The sequence below is a fragment of the Bombyx mandarina genome, chromosome 21 (assembly GCF_030267445.1).
Source record: "Bombyx mandarina strain Sakado chromosome 21, ASM3026744v2".
In the NCBI taxonomy this organism is placed as follows: domain Eukaryota; kingdom Metazoa; phylum Arthropoda; class Insecta; order Lepidoptera; family Bombycidae; genus Bombyx; species Bombyx mandarina.
In genome coordinates, this window is record NC_143227.1 from 10,185,364 (window position 1) to 10,205,351 (window position 19,988).

Sequence of the window (19,988 nt, forward strand, 5' to 3'; positions counted from 1 at the left end):
TCACGATAAAAGGTTGGAGGGTTTTAGATAAGCAAATGCTAACTATTTTCTGTGTAAAAATTTTAGTTTTTTTATTTCAATTGCCTCGCGTATCAAACGTGGAATTACTTTGCTGTTTAAGGCATATTGACAAGCTGCCTTTTACTATATTGGATGTTTTTTTTTATTGCTTAGACGGATGGACGAGCTCACAGCTCACCTGGTGTTAAGTGGTTACTGGAGCCAACAGACATCTACAACGTAAATGCGCCACCCACCTTGAGATATAAGTTCCAAGGTCTCAAGTACAGTTACAACGACTGCTCCACCCTTTAAACCGAAACGCATTACTGCTTCACGGCAAAAATAGGCAGGGTGGTGGTACCTACCCGCGTGGACTCACAAGAGGTCCTACCACCAGTAATTACGCAAATTATAATTTTTACGGGTTTGATTTTTATTACACGATGTTATTCCTTCCCCGTGGAAGTCAATCGTGAACATTTGTTGAGTACGTATTTCATTAGAAAAATTGGTACCCGCCTGAGACTCGAACACCGGTGCATCGCTCAACACGAATGCACCGGACGTCTTATCTTTTAGGCCACGACGACTTATAATTTCTGAGGATGCCATAACAATATAGTACCATAGAATTAGAAGATCTCTAACGAAATTCTTGAATGACTAGCAGACCCGTGAACTGTGTTCCCATTAAGTTAATTAAATTGAAAATCAACAACCGATCGTTTGTCTCTCTCAGTCAGTGATACAAACACGTTATTAGCGACACTGCTCTAACTACGCCCATAAAGAGTTCCTTCGCCAGGGCCATTTAATCCCGGAAAACCACGTGCCAGCAATTTGTTTATTCCACCACTAAGATTTGCATTCCATTTCATTCGCACGAACCCGAGGGGTTTTTATATGTGTTTTTTTTACTGTATTTTCATTTTGTGGGTTTATAGGGGTTTCAGGAGTTTTTTTTTCTTTCGATTTAACTGCGTGTGATCCCGCTCGTGAGAAAAGTTTTATCCGAATTGATTTTTGGGTGTGTCCAGACGATCGCGTCGCGAAATTGATCATGCGGAGATACGAGTGTATTACTGCATCGAATATCGGTAAAATAACGTTGATTAGAAGATAAAATGGGCAGCACAGCATACGTTGAGATGTCGTGCAATTTTTAAGCGCATCATCACAATCATCGACTTGAGGAGTTGATTCCTTTTTTTTATTGTTTAAAGGGATGGACGAGATCGCGGATCACCTGGTGTTGAGAGGTTACCCGAGCCCATAGACATCTATAACGTAAATGCCAACCTTGAGACATGAGTTCTGAAGTCTAGTTTTTACAGTAGAATAGTTGCCTCACCCTTCAAACTAAAACCCATAACTGCTTTACAGCAGAAACAGGCTGGTAATACCTACCCGAACGAACTCACAACCTATCCTACCACCAGTAACTAAGTAAGTACTGGTGGTAGGACGTTGTGAGTCCGCATGGGTAGGTACCACCACCCCGCCTATTTCTGCCGTGAAGCAGCTATGCGTTTGGGTTTGAAGGATGGGACAGCCGTTGTACCATGTTGAAATCTTAGAACTCATACCTCAAGATGGGTGGTGGCATTTACGTCGTAAATGTCTATGGGCTCCGGTAAACATTTAACACCAGGTTGGCTGTGAGCTCGTTCATCTATCTAAGCAATAAAAAAAAATCTATGTCTCAATTATTCCTTATAACAAACCAGAACTACTTTGGGAAAGGAATAGACAGAATAACGATAGTCACTTGGGTATGACTAGACGTATTCTCGTACACCATGAGCAGTTTATAATTTAACAGGTTTGATTTTTATTAGGCGATGCTATTCCTACATCGTCGAAATCTTATAGACATACTGCATATGTTATCTTCTTGAAAAATTGTTATCTATCCCGCAACGTCGGATACGAAGACACTGAGCGCCTTATCCTTTAAGCGACGAGGACTTCGATACATCGAATAAGCATTTCTTTATTATTTGCTAAGAAGATCGATTTTGGTGAACACTTGTACATACTACTTTTTTTTTTATTGCTTAGATGGGTGGACGAGCGCCACCCACCTTGAGATACAAGTTCTAAGTTCTCAAGTATAGTTACGACGGCTGCCCCACCCTTCAAACCGAAACGCATTACTGCTTCACGGCAGAAATAGGCAGGGTGGTGGTACCCACCCGCGTGGACTCACAAGAGGTCCTACCACTAGTAATTACGCAAATTATAATTTTGCGGGTTTCATTTTTATTACACGATGTTATTCCTTCACCGCGGAAGTCAATCGTGAAGATTTGTTGAGTACGTATTTCATTTGAAAAATTGGTACCCGCCTGCGGGATTCGAACACCGGTGCATCGCTTCAACACGAATGCACCCGACGTCTTATCCGTTAGGCCGCGACGACTACAATACACCACACCTTAACATGTAGGTGAGCTCACGGGGCTCAAGCCGGAGTGTTGCTAACACTGACTCTAACAATAGTAATGCTTCGCAAAATCTACCACCGGATCGGAAACGCGACCCACTTAAAAGATCCGGAAACTCACTGGGCTTAAAGGACTCTCCGGCGGGGAATTAAAATTCGGTCTCCCGCGTGACAGGCGGGGATATTGACCACTATACTACCGAAGAAGTACAAGGCCAGCAAGTGCTTCCCATCACGGTTCGTGAGGTACCTACGCTCACAGAAAGCCTGCATTGATTCTTGTTAGAGCTTTTTACTGAAAATCTGCTTTATCACTGTAATGCTGTACACTTCTTCCCATTTAAGGTAACTATAAAAGTCAGTTGTTGTAATTTCCTTGAGTACTTTTAGGTACGTTCACATCTAAAGATATTCGTTGTAGATTTTTTTATTGATGATAAATTGTTTACTCGTATTCTTGTTGATAAATTTTACTTTACAATGATTAGTGATTTCCATATATTTGAAATATGAATTTAAAAATTTGAAATAACTAACTTGTGCACGCGACTTCACTCGCGTTAATATCGTAAAAATATATAGGTGCTCCAATATGTAGGCAAAATTACATATGATTATTGTATTTGAATTGTTTAAACTTGTACAGTATGTATACTTAGATGGGTGGACGAGCTCACAGCCCACCTGGTGTTAAGTGGTTACTGGAGCCCATAGACATCTACGACATAAATGCGCCACCCACCTTGAGATATAAGTTCTAAGGTCTCAAGTATAGTTACAAAGGTTGCCCCACCCTTCAAACCGAAACGCATTACTGCTTTACGGCAGAAACAGGCAGGGTGGTGGTACCTAACCGCGCGGCTTCACTAGAGGTCCTAGCACCAGTAAAAACAAAAGAAGGGAAAGTTAGGCAATGCAAACGCCTTAGTAACAGAAATCGACATAATTACTTTAGCGCGCCACGCAGGGCACCGGTGACCTATATAGCAGTCAAAGGGTTGAGTAGCGTTGTGAATAAATCGTATCGGATCCGACGTGTCAGTGTGAACGGAGCTCCTATAATGTTCATCGGAGTGAGTGGCCCTCCTAGAAGTCGGTTTACTGCCCGCTAAACCTTTATTCGTTCACTCGTGTGTATTGCGATCCACATATACCATCCGAGGGACTCGTGTTGTTTTTTTTACTACATTTTTTTTTTGTTTACCAAAATCCGCAGAAGAACTGGTTTGACTGACATAGCCAAAGTAATAGCTCGGAGAAAATGGAAGTGGGCCGGCCACATATCGTCTTCTCGCATTAAAACTGTATAATCTCAAAACTTACTAATTTTACAGGAGAGTGTTTTGAAGGTTTAACATGTAATATTTTTAATATTAATCATCTTTGCAACATTTATTTCTTATTTTTTACCAGTTACATTATCTGTCTTTTAAACTAAGATAAAATTATGTATTAATTTTGTTAATAGTAGTCAAAACATAGGCAAACTAAAAAAAAATAGAACTATTACTAAACTCTCTCTTTTGACAGTATCTATGAGAAAAATACTGGTGATACCAAATGTTTCCGCATATTAACTCATATTTCGAATATTTTTGGAAATTGTAGGTACACTTTTAATGCGAAAAGGCGATATGTCGTCGCACTGACAATCGGTGGGGCACAAAAGTACTGGAGTGGAGACCTCGTACTGGACGTCGTAACGTGGGCAGACAGTCAACGAGGTGGACCGATGACCTGTTCATAGTGGTTGGTGGAGACTGGATGCGAAAGGCAAGAGACCGAAGAGAGTGGGGTGCATTCGAAGATACCTACACTCAGCATTGGGTGGATACGGGTTGAAGAAGAGATATTTTTTTTGTTTTTTTTTTTTTTCGATTACGGTCAAACGGTGTCATTAGGATAGAACCGAATCAGAGGTTGTCATTTGTAACGTTTTTACTCTAAGAGCTAATGATCAAGAGAAATCTAGTTATTTAATTGTTGGATTGTAAACAACGATTTGGAAGTGCAATTATGTCAACACCTCATTTTTATATTTATTGTTCGTGTGACATGTTTATCTATATATTAATATGTGAAGCAAAACTTTGTACACCTTTTTACGAAAATTGCGCGGACGGAGGAGTATGAAATTTCCCACACTTATAGAGAATATAGAGAAGGAGTGCAGTGTGCTTAGTGCGAGTTTTTTAACGTTTTCGATAGCGTAAAAGTTAGCTCATATTTGTATGGAGTCGTAACGTCTGGCTACGATTGCCGCTAGGGGCGCTGTTCCAACTGCATACAAAATTGAGTTAACTATTACGCTATCGAGAACGTTAAAAACTCACACTAAGCACACTGAATGCTATTTTTTTTTAATGATGCTTTAATAATACATTACATCAATAAATAAAACATTACACACACTACCATGATTTGACGCACACACTTAAATGTATATACTCTGTGTTTATTGTCAAACTTTTATTATTGCTTAAAGTCTGTGGTCAAATTGAGAATAGGTTAATATTGTTTATCTTTAATGTTATTTGTCTATAGTATCGAAATCTGTGATTATAGATTATAGAACCCTCATAATGTTCAAATTTATAATTTCAATTAATTATAATCGAATTTCGACCACGGCGGGACCACTAGTCCTTTTAGATAGGTAATGAAGTACCGTAAAATGAAATATGTAAAAATAACATAACTTGTTGATATTCGTATGCGGAGCTTTTACCGTCTCAGATAAAGTTTAATGTTCGAAAGGCCTGTTTCGTAAGCTGCACTACTATTCCTATTTATTTCCCCTTTATCTAAGATACCTTGCTTTTCCTATCCTTTTTTCATGTTAATTAACTTTATATCGTATGAGGTTAGGTTTTTTTTTTTGGTTATTGGAAAAATAGAAACTATTTCAAAAGTCTAAACGAGGGTAGCTTAAAAAATTGTAATTACGTAAAAATTTTAACCGACTTCCAAAAAAGAGGTTCTAAATGGTGGGCAGCGGCTTGGCTCTGCCCTTGGCATTGCTCATGTCCATGAGCGACGGTAACCACTCACCATCAGGTGGGCCGTATATTCGTCTGCCTACAAATGGAAGAAAAAAAAAGCGGCAATTTTTTTGTACTAGGCTGCACTAAAAGTATCGGGAATGGAATATTTCCACTGTTCCTGTCATATTAAAATCTTTTTAATTGAAAACTCCTTGGTTTTAAAAATCGAATACCATTTATTTATTTAAAAAAAGATTCTCGGTCTTGTCACGAGGTTTTGTCAAACTTGTTTAGTCGTTGACAAAATGGAATTGACTCGAGAAAATTCAAGAGAGATGATTTATTATGACTTTCGAAGTGGTTTAACACAAAAACAGTGTGTTGACCTGATGATTTCTGCATTTGGTGATGAAGCCCCATCTAAAACCACAATTTATCGCTGGTTTGCTGAGTTTCAATGTGGACGTGTCAAGCTCAGTGATGATCCCCGTCAAGGTCGTCCAAAAACTGCAGTCACCCAAGAAAACGTTGATGCTGTGCGTAAGCTGATTGAGGAAGATCGACATGTGACATACCGCGAAATTCAGGCAACTTTAGACATTGGCATGAGTCAAATACAAATAATCTTGCATGAACAATTAGGTGTAAAAAAGTTGTTTTCCCGATGGATACCGCATTCGCTCTGTGAAGAGCAAAAAGCGGCTCGCGTTACTTGGTGCGTTAGAACTCTCGAAAGATTCCACGCAGGATCCTCAAATGCTGTATACAACATTGTATCAGGTGACGAATCCTGGATATACGCATACGAACCCGAAACAAAAAACCAGTCACGAGTTTGGTGTTTGAAAATGAGTTAAAGCCAACAAAAATTGTTCGTTCACAGAGTGTTGCAAAAAAAATGGTGGCCACGTTTGTCTCCAAAACCGGCCATGTTACGACTATTCCTCTTGAGGGACAAAGAACGGTTAATGCAGAATGGTATGCTAGCATTTATTTGCCACAGGTCGTTTCTGAACTCCGTAAAGAGAACTGCAACCGCCGCATCATCCTCCATCACGACAATGCGAGTTCTCACACCGCGCACAGAACAAAAGAGTTTTTAGAGCAAGAAAACATAGAATTATTAGACAATCCGCCATAAAGCCCCGACCTAAGCCCTAATGATTTCTATACTTTCCCTAAAATAAATAATAAATTGCGTGAACAGAGATTTTCATCACCTGAAGAAGCTGTGGACGCCTACAAAACGGCCATTTTGGAGACCCCAACTTCCGAATGGAATGGTTGCTTCAATTATTGGTTCCATCGTATGGAAAAATGTGTCAAATTTCGCGGAGAATACTTCGAAAAGCAATAAATACATTTTTAAATAGTAATGTTGTGTCACTTCGTTAATTCCCGAAATTTTTAGTGCCGCCCTCGTATGAGTGACGTTACACTCTGAACTTTTTTAGGTGTATCGATTTTGATAATTATTTTATACTAGCGGCCCGCGCTCGCTTCGCTTCGGAAACATTAAAACACACATGAAACAAAAAAATAAATAAAAGAAAGTAGCCTATGTTCATCAGGGACAATGTCGGCTTCTAATGGAAAAATAATTTTTCAAATCGGTCCAGTAGTTTCGGAGCCTATTCGAAACAAACAAACAAACAAATCTTTCCTCTTTATAATATTAGTATAGATTAAGTATAGATTTTATTTGAAAGCTGATGATTCTTTTTTGTCTCCGTTAAATTTAATTGAAATCTGACTAGTACTTTTTGGATTATCCATAATAATGCATTTTTAATTTATTTCGACAACATCTAGAATATTCGCAATTTAATTTGATGAAGTCGTTTTTTTATGTTAAATTTTTACGATTTTAAAACTTTACGTAAAATATGAGTGATTTTTATTCTGAGCCTCGTCTGAATAAAATCGTTTCATGCAAACATAGAACCAAGAAATATTTTAACGTTCTGAATTAAATTGTGGTAGGTACCTACTACGTAAAAACGTTCGCATAACCAAACGCCGATAAAGTTTAGAATTTCATTCCGTTGCCTACTAGAAAAACTTTCGTAACGAGCTATTAATGAAAAGAAAATACAATTTTTTTTTATTAAAAACTATACCTAGGGCCGACCTAGCGTGCCGTTAACAAACTGTTTAATTGGAGCTTTCGTAGTAAGAGCATTTTCATTGTACCTATGTTGTTCGGTATCTATATAAAAAGCTACTTTTTTTATTGTTTAGATGGGTAGACGTTCTCACAGCCCACCTAGTGTTAAGTGGTTACTGGAGCCCATAGACATCTACGACACAAATGCGCCACCTACCTTGAGATATACTTAAGTTCTAAGGTCTCAAGTATACCTAGTTACAACGGCGGCCTCACTCTTCAAGCCGAAACGCATTACTGCTTCACGGCAGAAGCAGACAGGGTGGTGGTACCTACCCGCGCGGACTCACATGAGGTCCTACCACCAGTAATTACGCCAATTATAATTTTGCGGGTTTGGTTTTTATTACACGATGTTATTCGTTCACCGTGGAAGTCAATCGTGAACATTTGTTGAGTACGTATTTCATTAGAAATATTGGTACCCGCCTGAGATTCGAACACCGGTGCATCGCTCAACACGAATGCACCGGATGTCTTATCCCTTAGGCCACGACGACTTCCTAACTTTCGACTATTCCTACCTAATAATAGAGATGTTTGGCAAAATATAAATACTTCTACAACGTGATGGGCAGGTGGTATATCCTATATCGTGCAAGTCAGTAGGTATCATAAAAGCTTTATACGAAGATACGGAATCAGTATTACGTATTTAGAATTTTGGTATTTGAAGATTACTTGGTAAGGTACGTAAGTAGGTATGTACGTGCCCTAATGTCGAACCACGTCAATGTTCCGCGCGTTAAGATTTTGTAATGCCTAGTGGCTGTGGATACAACAAAGGAATTAGAAGATTTGTATCACAAAAATACTCGTAATTGGGTATCTTTGTTCAAGATGTACCTAATACCTACATTGTTTTAGATTTTAAAATATTACGTTCAAGAGACGAAAAGCTATTTGTTTTAGGCGACATTTCGCTTAACACGCAACATTTATTATCTTTGTAATTAAATGCCCGTTTTATTTGGTATTAGCATCAACAGTTCGTATTTTTTAATTGAACTTCAATTAAGTTTAACCCATTCAAATTATCTGAACAAGTTTTTTTCTGTTATGATATTTTTTCCTAATTTAAAAATTTAAATGTCACTTCTGTTAATTTGTAAAAATGTCACTTAAACTAAATAACCCTTCATCCGTCGTTTTGTTACTTAAATTCAGCTCTAGTCTCGTAATTCAAATTCGAAAAAGGAATACCTATTACGTCAGCAATTTAACTAAGAGTCGGTGCATATTCTAAATTCAAATAAAAGAAAATCGAATCAAGCAATCGGTGCGCAACGTAAATAAATAACGCGGTCGGAGGACATCATTTGTCACGTTGTGCGGGACAAGTGGCGGGCGTCGGCCGGCGCTCGTCTCAATCAATAGTTCCGCGCAACTCCGAAGGTACTCGTCGAACGGCGAGACATTACACGACATTGCGGTAGGCAGCGGCTTGGCTCTGCCCCTGGCATTGCTGAAGTCCATGGGCGACGGTAACCATCAGGTGGGCCGTATGCTCGTCTGCCTACAAGGGCAATAAAAAAATCTAAGATTTTTCTCAACAGGAATATTAAAGATGATATTGGTAGGGTGAATACAAAAATTTCTATAAAAATTCTTGTTAACAGTCGAGAAAATGTCATTTTGAACCAGTCAAATTATGATGTGTACAAGGGCAATAAAAAAAAGACATTTCAACTCGAACAAACAAAATTCCATTGAAAGAAATCGAATGAAATTCCAGAACTGTCATTCGAATTTTTGAATACGTCTCCGGAAAGGCGTGGTCCGACCAATAACGGATGTCACGCGTTGCGACACGGTGACAGTTTGGACCAATAGCAGACGAGCGCGCGTCCGTGCCGGTGACATTTTTAACCAACCGTTTTAAGCCCGCCCACGCGTTTTTCATTACATTCTCGAATCGTTTCCATTGTTATAAATTATTACAGTTACTTGTACGGTCTTAGGGGCGACAGCTTCGAATTAAATATTTACGACGCTTGACACATAACAGTGGTTATGTTTCAGCGAGTTTCAATAATACAGTGGTCGGGAAAAAATACGCAAGAGAAATTATTTTAGATTAATATATAAAGAATAGCTTACATTAATTCGTTGCTTCGAAAGTGATTTGGGGTAGCAAGTTTTTATGTTTTTCAGGATTATTTGTTCAGTAAGTATTTCGGCCAATGGAAGCTCCGCTTTTGCCATTGGTTGACGACACGTAGATGTCACTGTTTGTCGCATGTCGCATTAGACCAGGATAGTCATATTCAATTAGTTGCGAGCGCGAACGGAATAGCTTATATCGAATGAAGGTTGCGATTGCTTCCTGAAAAAAAAATGTATTCATAAATAAACATTGTTAATAAAATGTTTTGTTATTCACCTCAGTTTTGTATTAAATGTGGATAAATAATTTCCAGAACAGTCTATTTTTTTGAGTAACAACAAAAGATGCGTTCGTGTTTGTTGTTTAAAAAAATTATAGTTGCGTGCGATACGAAGCGTGCCCGGAGATATAATCGAGTGATTTCGGCAAATCGCTCGCTCCCGTCCGATTTTAATTCGATTAATTTCGATTAAATTTTTGTTGCGTTCGTGCTTCCGTGTCGGAATCCGAGAACGGCTGCCGTTACAGAAGTTTATTATAACAATCCGAATTTAGAATATTATTTTTTGTTCTCTTTGATCGAATTGTTAGTTAGCCTTTTCGATTAACCCTTAAGGCGTTAGGGAGTTGGTTCTGTTAAAATTATTATCTAATCATGGTACTAACAGCGTCTAGAGACACTTAACTCACTTAGACGATTAACTTATTGTTAAACCTACTAGACTAGTTCTAATATAGTTTTAATAAGGAAATTACTTCCTCATTTGTTACTTGATCAATTGATTTTATGTTTGAACCCTAAGCAAAATACAATAAAAATAATCGTCTGAAAAAAACCTTCAAAAATTCAGATAAGTGCCTACACTAGCCCTAGCCGATTATTTAAAATATTAATTTCAAATTTAGAATCATGCGAGGAATTTCTTTTGAATTTCAAATGTTCCCGAATGCCTTTAAATGACAGCTTAAATTCTGAAGAAAAAAAAAAACTGGAATTTAAAGTGTTCGGTAGTCGTTCGAAAATCGCAACGGTCGATCACACGAAGAAACATTCCGCATAATTTGAATTTCGAGGCACGTGATCTGCTTCCCACGGACTTTTGTAGCCTCGAAGCGACAAATTGATATTCGAAATTCGAAAGGTATGTTGACACGTGCGCTCGGTGACGGAGGTCGCACGAATTAGGAATTATGGTTTTGTTTTCAAAAAGATTTTCGAACAAGAATTATTTCGTTCGAAAACGCGTGGCGCCTGAAGAGGTTTGCATAATTTTTTATCGAACGACATTTTGCTTTTATATCAGAATGTTTTGAAAATAAATACTTACTACATACTTAATTCGAATAGATTTCGTGAAACAAACAATTTTGGCAAATAATAAACGCTACTTTATGTTACTAACAAAAGCGTCTGATTATATTCACAAAGTGTCGAACAGATTCTGAGAATACAGGAACTTATTAGGCGCTTAAATAAGTAGCTTTTTTTAGCACTTATTATTTTTACAAAGGTAATATCAGTAGCTGCCGTAAGTAAAAATGAAATATTATAGCTACTTGATGTTATTGTAAGCCCGCCCTGGTAGGTACCACAAACCCGCTTATTACTTCCGCGAATCACGTAAACATACTTTGAGATTCGAAGGACGGCTGTACAAAATAATCGTTGATAGGTTCGAAGCTGTGACGAGTCTAGCTTAAAAAGTTTTTATTTCTACCTTATCCATTAGTGGCATACGGAGTCAAATACCTACGCCGATACGGGAAGGTGACGTCACGGACTCAATCTGAGAGAATTTGCTAATACCTACAAGCCGTAATTTTGAAATCGTCGTGGCCTAAAGGATGCACTGGTGGATGGAGATGCAATAGTGTTCGAATCCCGCAGGCGGGTACCAATTTTTCTAATGAAATACGTACTTAACAAATTTTCACGATTGACTTCCACGGTGAAGGAATAAGATCGTGTAATAAAAATCAAACCCGCAAAATTATAATTTGCGTAATGACTGGTGGTAGGACCACTTGTGAGTCCGCACGGGTAGGTACCACCATCCCGCCTATTTCTGCCGTGAAGCAGTAGGGTTTCGGTTTGAAGGGTGGAGCAACCGTTGTAACTATACTGAGACCTTAGAACTTATATCTCAAGGTGGGTTGCGGCATTTACGCTATAGATGTCTATGCGCTCCGGTAACCACTTAACACCAGGTGGGCTGTGAGCTAGTCCATCCACCTATCCAATAAAAAAAATTAGCAAGCTGTAGCAAAAAATACTGCTTCCCAGAGTCTACCACCGGACCGGAATCGCGTTGCGCTGAGAAGATTCGGCGAGAAACAATTTAACTTAAAGTACGTCATTCTCTATAACGATTTTGTGAAATTATTTTTAGATATTTCCCGCCTATGTCTGCCGTGAAGCAGTAATGCGTTTCGGTTTGAAGGGTGAGACAGCCGTTGTGACTATACTGAGACCTTAGAACTATATCTCAAGGTGTGTGGCGCATTTACGTTGTAGATGTCTATGGGCTCCAGTAACCACTTAACACCAGGTGGGCTGTGAGCTCGTCCACACATCTAAGCAATAAATAAAAAAAAGATAAAATTCGTTTTATTTCTAAATTTATTTCATTGTTATCTTATTTATAATGGCGGCAAAACGTCTCCGTCACCGATGCTTCCAAATTCAAATTTCGAAATGTTTACAATTCGCGTCCCGAAGTTAGAGCGGCGTGTTCGATCGAAATATCTGTTAAGATTATAACTAGTCTTAGTCGAGTGATCGAATTTCAACCGTAATCACTGAGACCTAAAGATTCGAATTTGTAGGTACCTGTAAAGTTTTTATTTTTTTAATTTTTTTGTACAGGCGTGAAAATAGTTCTATTTCAATAATATGATATTTATATACATATATGTATATAGTGTTATATGTAGTATTATATTAATATTTTAGTACTCGTCAATATTTAAATGTAAGAACAGAATGTTTCGAGATAAAAAAGTACTGAACTATTTTGTTTTCGGCTATAAGTTACCATCACATCTTATGGACTTTGAATGAATTCTGTGCTTCTTGAGATTAGCTTTTTACGAATAACAGAGTCATCCTATTTTTAAATTATAAACAAAACGTAAATTATTTTTAGGTAATGCAATACAAAATTCTGAATCAAGTAGGTAGGTACATTGTAATTGAATTTTAAATTAATATTGGTTATTAAAGTAGGATTTGGTAGATGGCAAATTTCTAAATTCACTTAGATTACTCATTTGATTGTGTGTATGTGTGTGTGCGTGTGTTTTAGCTATAAGCGTTTTAATATATAGATATTTAATTAAATTTCAAATATCTTTAGCACGAACGCTGATTTTTTCAAGTTTGCATGTTGAATGCACACTTCTGTATTTACCTTTGTTATATTATTTTTTTAATTTATCGAAGCCCGGGATTCGAATTTTTCGATTATTTAAAATCTCTAGAATTTCGTTTAAAAACGCTTTTACATTTTTTTTGATTAATTTATTTTCGATTCCCTTTGACTTCTAGACACCTAAGAACTCGGTAAAGAGATACGATGCGGTACGTCCAGTAGACTACACACTCATTTAACAAACGCTACCTACTCCAACATTAAGGCATAATTCGATATTTCCAAATTCAAATTCGGAGCTCGTAAGGACGCGATCACAGTTGAGCGTAAAACATATTTTTGTTTTTTGACACTGAATTAAATCTGATATCGCGATTAAGTGTTAATCAAACATCGAGACAGTGGTGAGAATGTAATGTGCTTACCTATAGTAATTGTTTGATTGGAAGCAATTAAGATCATTTCAAAATGCTTTTTATTTTGCACGTTAGATTTAGCTATCAAAATTGACCAGTAGACTTTAGGAATTCTGATTTGGGTAACCAGCTTCCATTTCCAGACTCTATACAGAAGAGGGCCGTTGGGATTGTCGATAACCCCATTCTCACGAATCTTTTGGAACCTCTGGGTCTGCGGAGGGACTTCGGTTCCCTCTGTATTTTGTACCGTATGTTCCATGAGGCCTGAGGAATTGTTTGAGATGATACCATCATCTCGTTGTTACCATCGCACCACCTGCCACCGGAGTAGAGTTTATTCATACTACCTGGAGCCACTGCGGTCATCCACAATGCGTTTCCAGAGGATTTTTTTGCCACGTACTATCCGGATAAGGAATGAGTTCCCCTCCACGGTGTTTCCTGAGTGCTATGACATGTCCTTCTTCAAATGGGGCTTGTGGAGAGTATTAAGCGGTCGGTAGCGGCTTGGCTCTGCCCCTGGCATTGCTGAAGTCCATGGGCGACGGTACCACTCACCATCAGGTGAGCCATATGCTCGTCTGCCTACAAGGCTAATAAAAAAAAAACAGTATAACAATATATATGTATATGTATGTAATAAATAGTTTCTCAGTGAAATTAAGACGAAAATCTACCCTTCACCAATAACTGAATTCTGTTTAATTTTTCTCTTATGCCAACTCTAAATTAATATGACGTTTGAAGTCGAAATTCTTTGTCACAGCTCTGCGATTCTAAGAGATCGATATTTCAAGCGGTGTTAAGTTTCGCTCTCATTTGACAGGCTACATTAAGTTGGCTTGTAAAGTTTGAGAGTCTTCAACAAAGCAAAGCGTTACTTGAAAGCGTGGGCTTGAGCTTTGTAATTCACACATTCTCACGTATCGCTTGAAAGCTCTAGGGTATATGTTCGTCATATAGCACTGCGTATATCCACAGTCAGTCTCCTCGTTACCCTGGCGTTATAAAATATCATTCAAATTAATTTTGAAATAAGTCTAAGCATTGACGGCTTCTCAGCTATTTTCCTGTTCTTACTAGTCTCCATCAGTTCGTCTGCTAATGAGGAGAGGAAAAAAAAAGGATTTGTATGTGACATTAATAATACCTTTCTATTTTTATTTGGGTGAAATTGTGATATATTCTTGCAAGTTCAAACGCACCCTTACCTAGATTGCGTGACGATGCTTTTTAAACATAGAACGCTCGTTCTTTTTGCAAATTAGAAGTTCTCTCTCTTCAAAACAAATTGCTGGCAGACAAGACGTTCGAATGCTTATTTTGAAATACGCCAACCGCAGTTTTAGGCTCAACAAATTATACGTTTCGCCAAAGCATTTTCGACTTTATCACATCGACTTAAGATTTGACGGGAGCGAATAAAACAAATTACGCAATGGTTTTGTTATATTTTGGATTTAATTCGTTGTGCGTTTCAGATGCAAATGCGGCTGATGAGAGTTGATTATGCAAATGAGAACGGACTAACGCTTTGTGGGACTTCTTGATGTGCATATTGTTATGTTGAAAAAGTAGCTGGCTTCGATATTTAAACGGTCTTTTATGTTTATTGTATTTATATCGCAGAATTAAAATTAGCCTTTTTTTTAATGAATTTTGAAATTAATAATGTTTTAAGGTTTTACTAGTGGTCCCGCAGTAGTCGAAATTCGACTATAATTAATTGGAACGTAAGTTTGTACACTATTATGATTGTATTTTATACTTCTATAATCACAAATTTCGCCAAGACTACACTATAAAAAGTATTAACAAAGACAAACAATATATAATTTATTCTCAATTTGACAACAGACGTCTAGAACAAAAGTTTGACAATAACAATAGTATGCATGTGTGTGTGCGTCAAATACATGGTATGTAGTGTGTGTAATGTTTTCTTTATTAATTTAATGTATCTTTTATGCATTATTTTACAAAAAATATTAGCATTGTGCACTTCTTCTCTATATTCTCTATAAGTGTGGAAAATTTCATAGTCCTCCGTCCGCGCTATTTTGGTAAAAAGGGATACAAATTATTTGCTTCACGTATTAACTAGTTTTTATTTCGTGTTTGTGTTTTGTTTCAACTCAACTTACATTCGATATTATTATTTTATAATTTGACAACGAACGTCAAATCTATTCTAAAAATAAAAAATCTAGATAGCGATTTATTAACTCATAAAATTGGTCTACGTTTACAACATAAGAAATAGGAAGCCCTACGCTATTTCCCGCCATATTTCACCTCCGTGACATTTGGTTGTCGTCGTGACATTTAGCGTGTCACGTCACGCGACATTTGGCTGTCACATGTGACGTCGCGTGCGCCGAACTAGTTAATTTTTAAAGTTTCCATTATCAACCTTTATTGTGTCTGAGGGGAGCTCACAAATTGATTTTAAGTTTGTTTCCGTGTTCGTTCAAGTATTTCAACTTTGTTTTTAAAACAAAAGCTTATAAAAGCTACTGCACTTGAACTTCTGTGACTGAGCTATGTTTTATAGCTAAGCTATTTGCAGGGTTTTGTAAGGTTTTTTTTATTTTTATTGCTAGATGGGTGGACGAGCTCACAGCTCACCTGGTGTTAAGTGGTTACTGGAGCCCATAGACATTTACGACGTAAATGCGCCACCCACCTTGAGATATAAGTTCTAAGGTCTCAAGTATAATTACAACGGCTGCCCCACCTTTCAAACCGAAACGCATTACTGCTTCACGGCAGAAATAAGCAGGGTGGTGGTACCCACCCGCTCGGACTCACAAGAGGTCCTCCCACCAATAATTACGCAATTTATAATTTTGCGGGTTTCATTTTTATTACACGATGTTATTCCTTCACCGTGGAAGTCAACGTTAACATGTTTTGACCATATTATAATTCTATCCTCAAGCATGATTACCTAAGTCAAATATTGAAATATTTTAAAATAGAAAACATTTATGCTGCTATTTCAATATTTACTTTGATGAATAGCATTTGTTTAGAAGAGTAAATTTCAAGCAACTAGTGTAGTGTAGTAGTGGAGGTTTCCGATAAAATATTCTGTGACTAAAAGATTATGTGGTAGGGCAGTGAAGTTAATGAATTTGGCTGGGTCGAGAGGCGTAAATATATTGAGGAAATATACTGACCACTGAATGATGACATGGAGTTTTATTGCGTGTTCATTAAAATTATACAATTAGAAAATTTATTATAATAATATAATAAACATAATTTTGACTTTATAGGAATTATTTTGGAAACATATTCTGCCTCTTTTTTTTCCTACCTATTCTAATAGCCTTGAGAGACTATTTCAGCTTCTCCTTGACATGTAGGTGAGCTCACGGGGCTCTAACCGGGAGTGTTGCTAGCACTGGCCCTAGCAAGAGCAGTGCTTTGCAGAATCTACCACCGGATAGGAAACGCGATCTACTGAGAAGATCCGGCGATAAACTCAGTGGGCTGTGTCTATGGGTTAATTTACTCGTCGAGATCTTCGTCGCAAGCGACGGGTTCGGCGTGAATGGTGGCCGGTGCTTGTGGTACCTAAAATCACCGTTAATGGATCGGGAGGATCCGTAATGACGTATTGTGCCTCTACTATTATATTAGAAACAGTCTTCCGTTTTATTTGGTATTAGTATCAACAATTCGATGCTTTTAATTGAACTTCAGTTAAGTTTGACCCATTCAAATAGCTGAAGAAGTTTTTCGTTATGACATTTTTTCCAAATTTTAATCTTTAAATGACTCCTGTAGAGTTGCAAAAATGTCGCTTAAACCAAATAACCTTTCACTGCTCGATATAATACTTATTTTATATACAGACTAACTGACCTGGCATACTTCGTAGTGCCTCAATCGATAAATAAAAGACCTAAACTTTTGTATAAAATAAACTTACAACAAACTTACAAAAAGGAATCCGTCCGACGAGGGGGACATTAAAGGAAAAAAAATTGTTACTTTTATTTAATTCCGAGCATTTTCATATTTATCTACCTTTTAAACCTTCTCTGGACTTTCACAAATAATTCAAGACCAAAATTAGCCAAATCGGTCCAGCCGGATATTGTATAATTTGTCACAACTAGAACGTTTCAACCGCTTATTTGTTAGTCAGCAGTTGACAAAAGATTTTCCAATTAATGACTACAGACTATATTTGCTTACAGGTATATTGGTTAGTAAAATCGTCTTCAAATGACTTTCAACACTAATTCAGGTCAACTCGATCGGCCGACTATTCACCGCGCAACCCTTCTATAATTTTTCCATCATCTCCACTTTGTGTTCCCCACAATTTATTTGGGCCCTTTGCCTGTATAGAATTTGCGATCCATAAATTTTAAAAGCTTATTTGCGAATTCGTAAATCACGCAAATGATTTTATGCTTCTGGATATTTCGATTTTCGCCCGAGGCCGTTTGTGATCTTTTGATTTTATAGGTAGCATGGATATACTTTTTTTTGTTACGTTAATGATAACCAGGATTATAGGCACGCAAGCTTCTTGGTTGTTGGGTGCGATGATTCGTTTCTGGATTCGGGACGTCTGAATTATTGTAAGTATACACACTTAGGGGCAGGGTTTTGGGTTTACATTAAAAAAAAATAGTCGCTGACTTTTGGCTTTGCTGTTAAGCATCACTAAAAATACTAGATTAATTCAAATAAATCATTATGCTATTCAAAGCTAAAACACTATGATAGTTAAAAATCTACTACTAAGAAGACGAACTGTTTCGATATATTGACGGACACCGAATTTATATATAATACTAGTTGTACCCGTTCACTACTCTGGGCATTTAAAATTAACATTATTATTTCTCACCCGCACAAAGGTTCTCATCATTAACGCCCCCGCAACTGGTGTAACGAGTCCAACACTCTTATAAATATTAGCCTATCCATTAAGTACATGGATTTCCTGCATGGATACCAAGTTTCAAGTCAATCGGATGCATGGTTCAGTAGTTATAACAGAGCATCTGTAAAAACCACTGTAGATTTATATATTAGTATAGATATCTAATTAAATAACAGTTTTGAAGAGAGCAGCATCCATTTCAAAAACCTTGTAAATATTCATTCTATATTCAGTTGTTTCATTTAATATTAGGATAATACTTGGGGTGACATTTAGGGTAACAGGTATCTCCATCACTTCCTTAACATTTCGAGGATTTGAGCTTAATACTTAGAACTTATGTCTCAAGGTGGGTGGCAGCATTTACTTTGTAGATGTCTATGAGCTTCAGTAACCACTTAACACCAGGTGGGCCGTGAGCTCGTCCACCTATCTAAGCAATAAAACCAATTGTTTTTATATAGTAATGAGTGCTACCCACTGTAATATTATTCGAAGTACCTATTATCTACTACTGTTCTATATGATATGACTGTTAGCAGTTGGGACAATTTCTCTTTAGTGATAGTTCTGAATTGTTTGAACACATCAGAGCTGTGCCCATACCAAGGTATTCACTTTCCATTGTACACGTAGCTTAAAGCTCTCTCGTGTATAATGTAATACTTGTGATCATGTAGACATTAGTAACAACTAATTATTTGTTACGAATATTCAGTATGGTAATTTCGTTGAAATGTACTCACCTACCACCATAATTTCATGCGTCTTATTACTTCGTCCAAAATTAGAATTTCTTAAAAGACCATAAATTTCTTTTGATTTTTTGGCCAGAGCGCAAAAAGCGAAGTTGTGTGAATTGTTTTATTTCGTTAATTTAGTATTTATTCAGGATTAAATGTGTACCTAAATAACATTTGGGTATTAACTGATTAGCATCAAAATGAAACAAAGGCGTAAGCAGTCGGATCAAAGCAATAAAAAAAAACGTAGTTTCCTACGCAAAAGTCCACTGAAAAAGTCTCTTTAAGTAACTACCATTTTCAATTTCATCTATTTCCATTTCATATTTACTTTATTTCATTCCATCGCAGTTCGTATGATTTTTTTTTATATTGCATAGATGGGTGGACGAGCTCACAGCCCACCTGGTGTTTAGTTGTTACTGGAGCCCATGGACATCTACAACGTAAATGCGCCACCCACCTTAAGATATAAGTTCTAAGGTTTCAGTATGGGTACAACGGCTGCCCCACCCTTCAAACCGAAACGCATTACTGCTTCACGGCAGAAATAGGCAGGGTCGTACCTACCTGTGCGGACTCACAAGAGGTCCTACTATCAGTAACTAGTTTACATCCCATTTGATTATAGTCACATATTACTGAACCTCATCTCAATTCTTCTCATATTCATAACACAGATTTTGTAAGCATTTCATTAATTTAATATTTTTATAAACTCAACATTGGTAACAATGGCGTTACAAGAAGACAGTTGCCAACTTAAAAAACAGCAAGAATAAATGTTGATTCTGTGTTTTTTTTGGGTAGAATGACAAAAAACATGAAAAAATAAAACA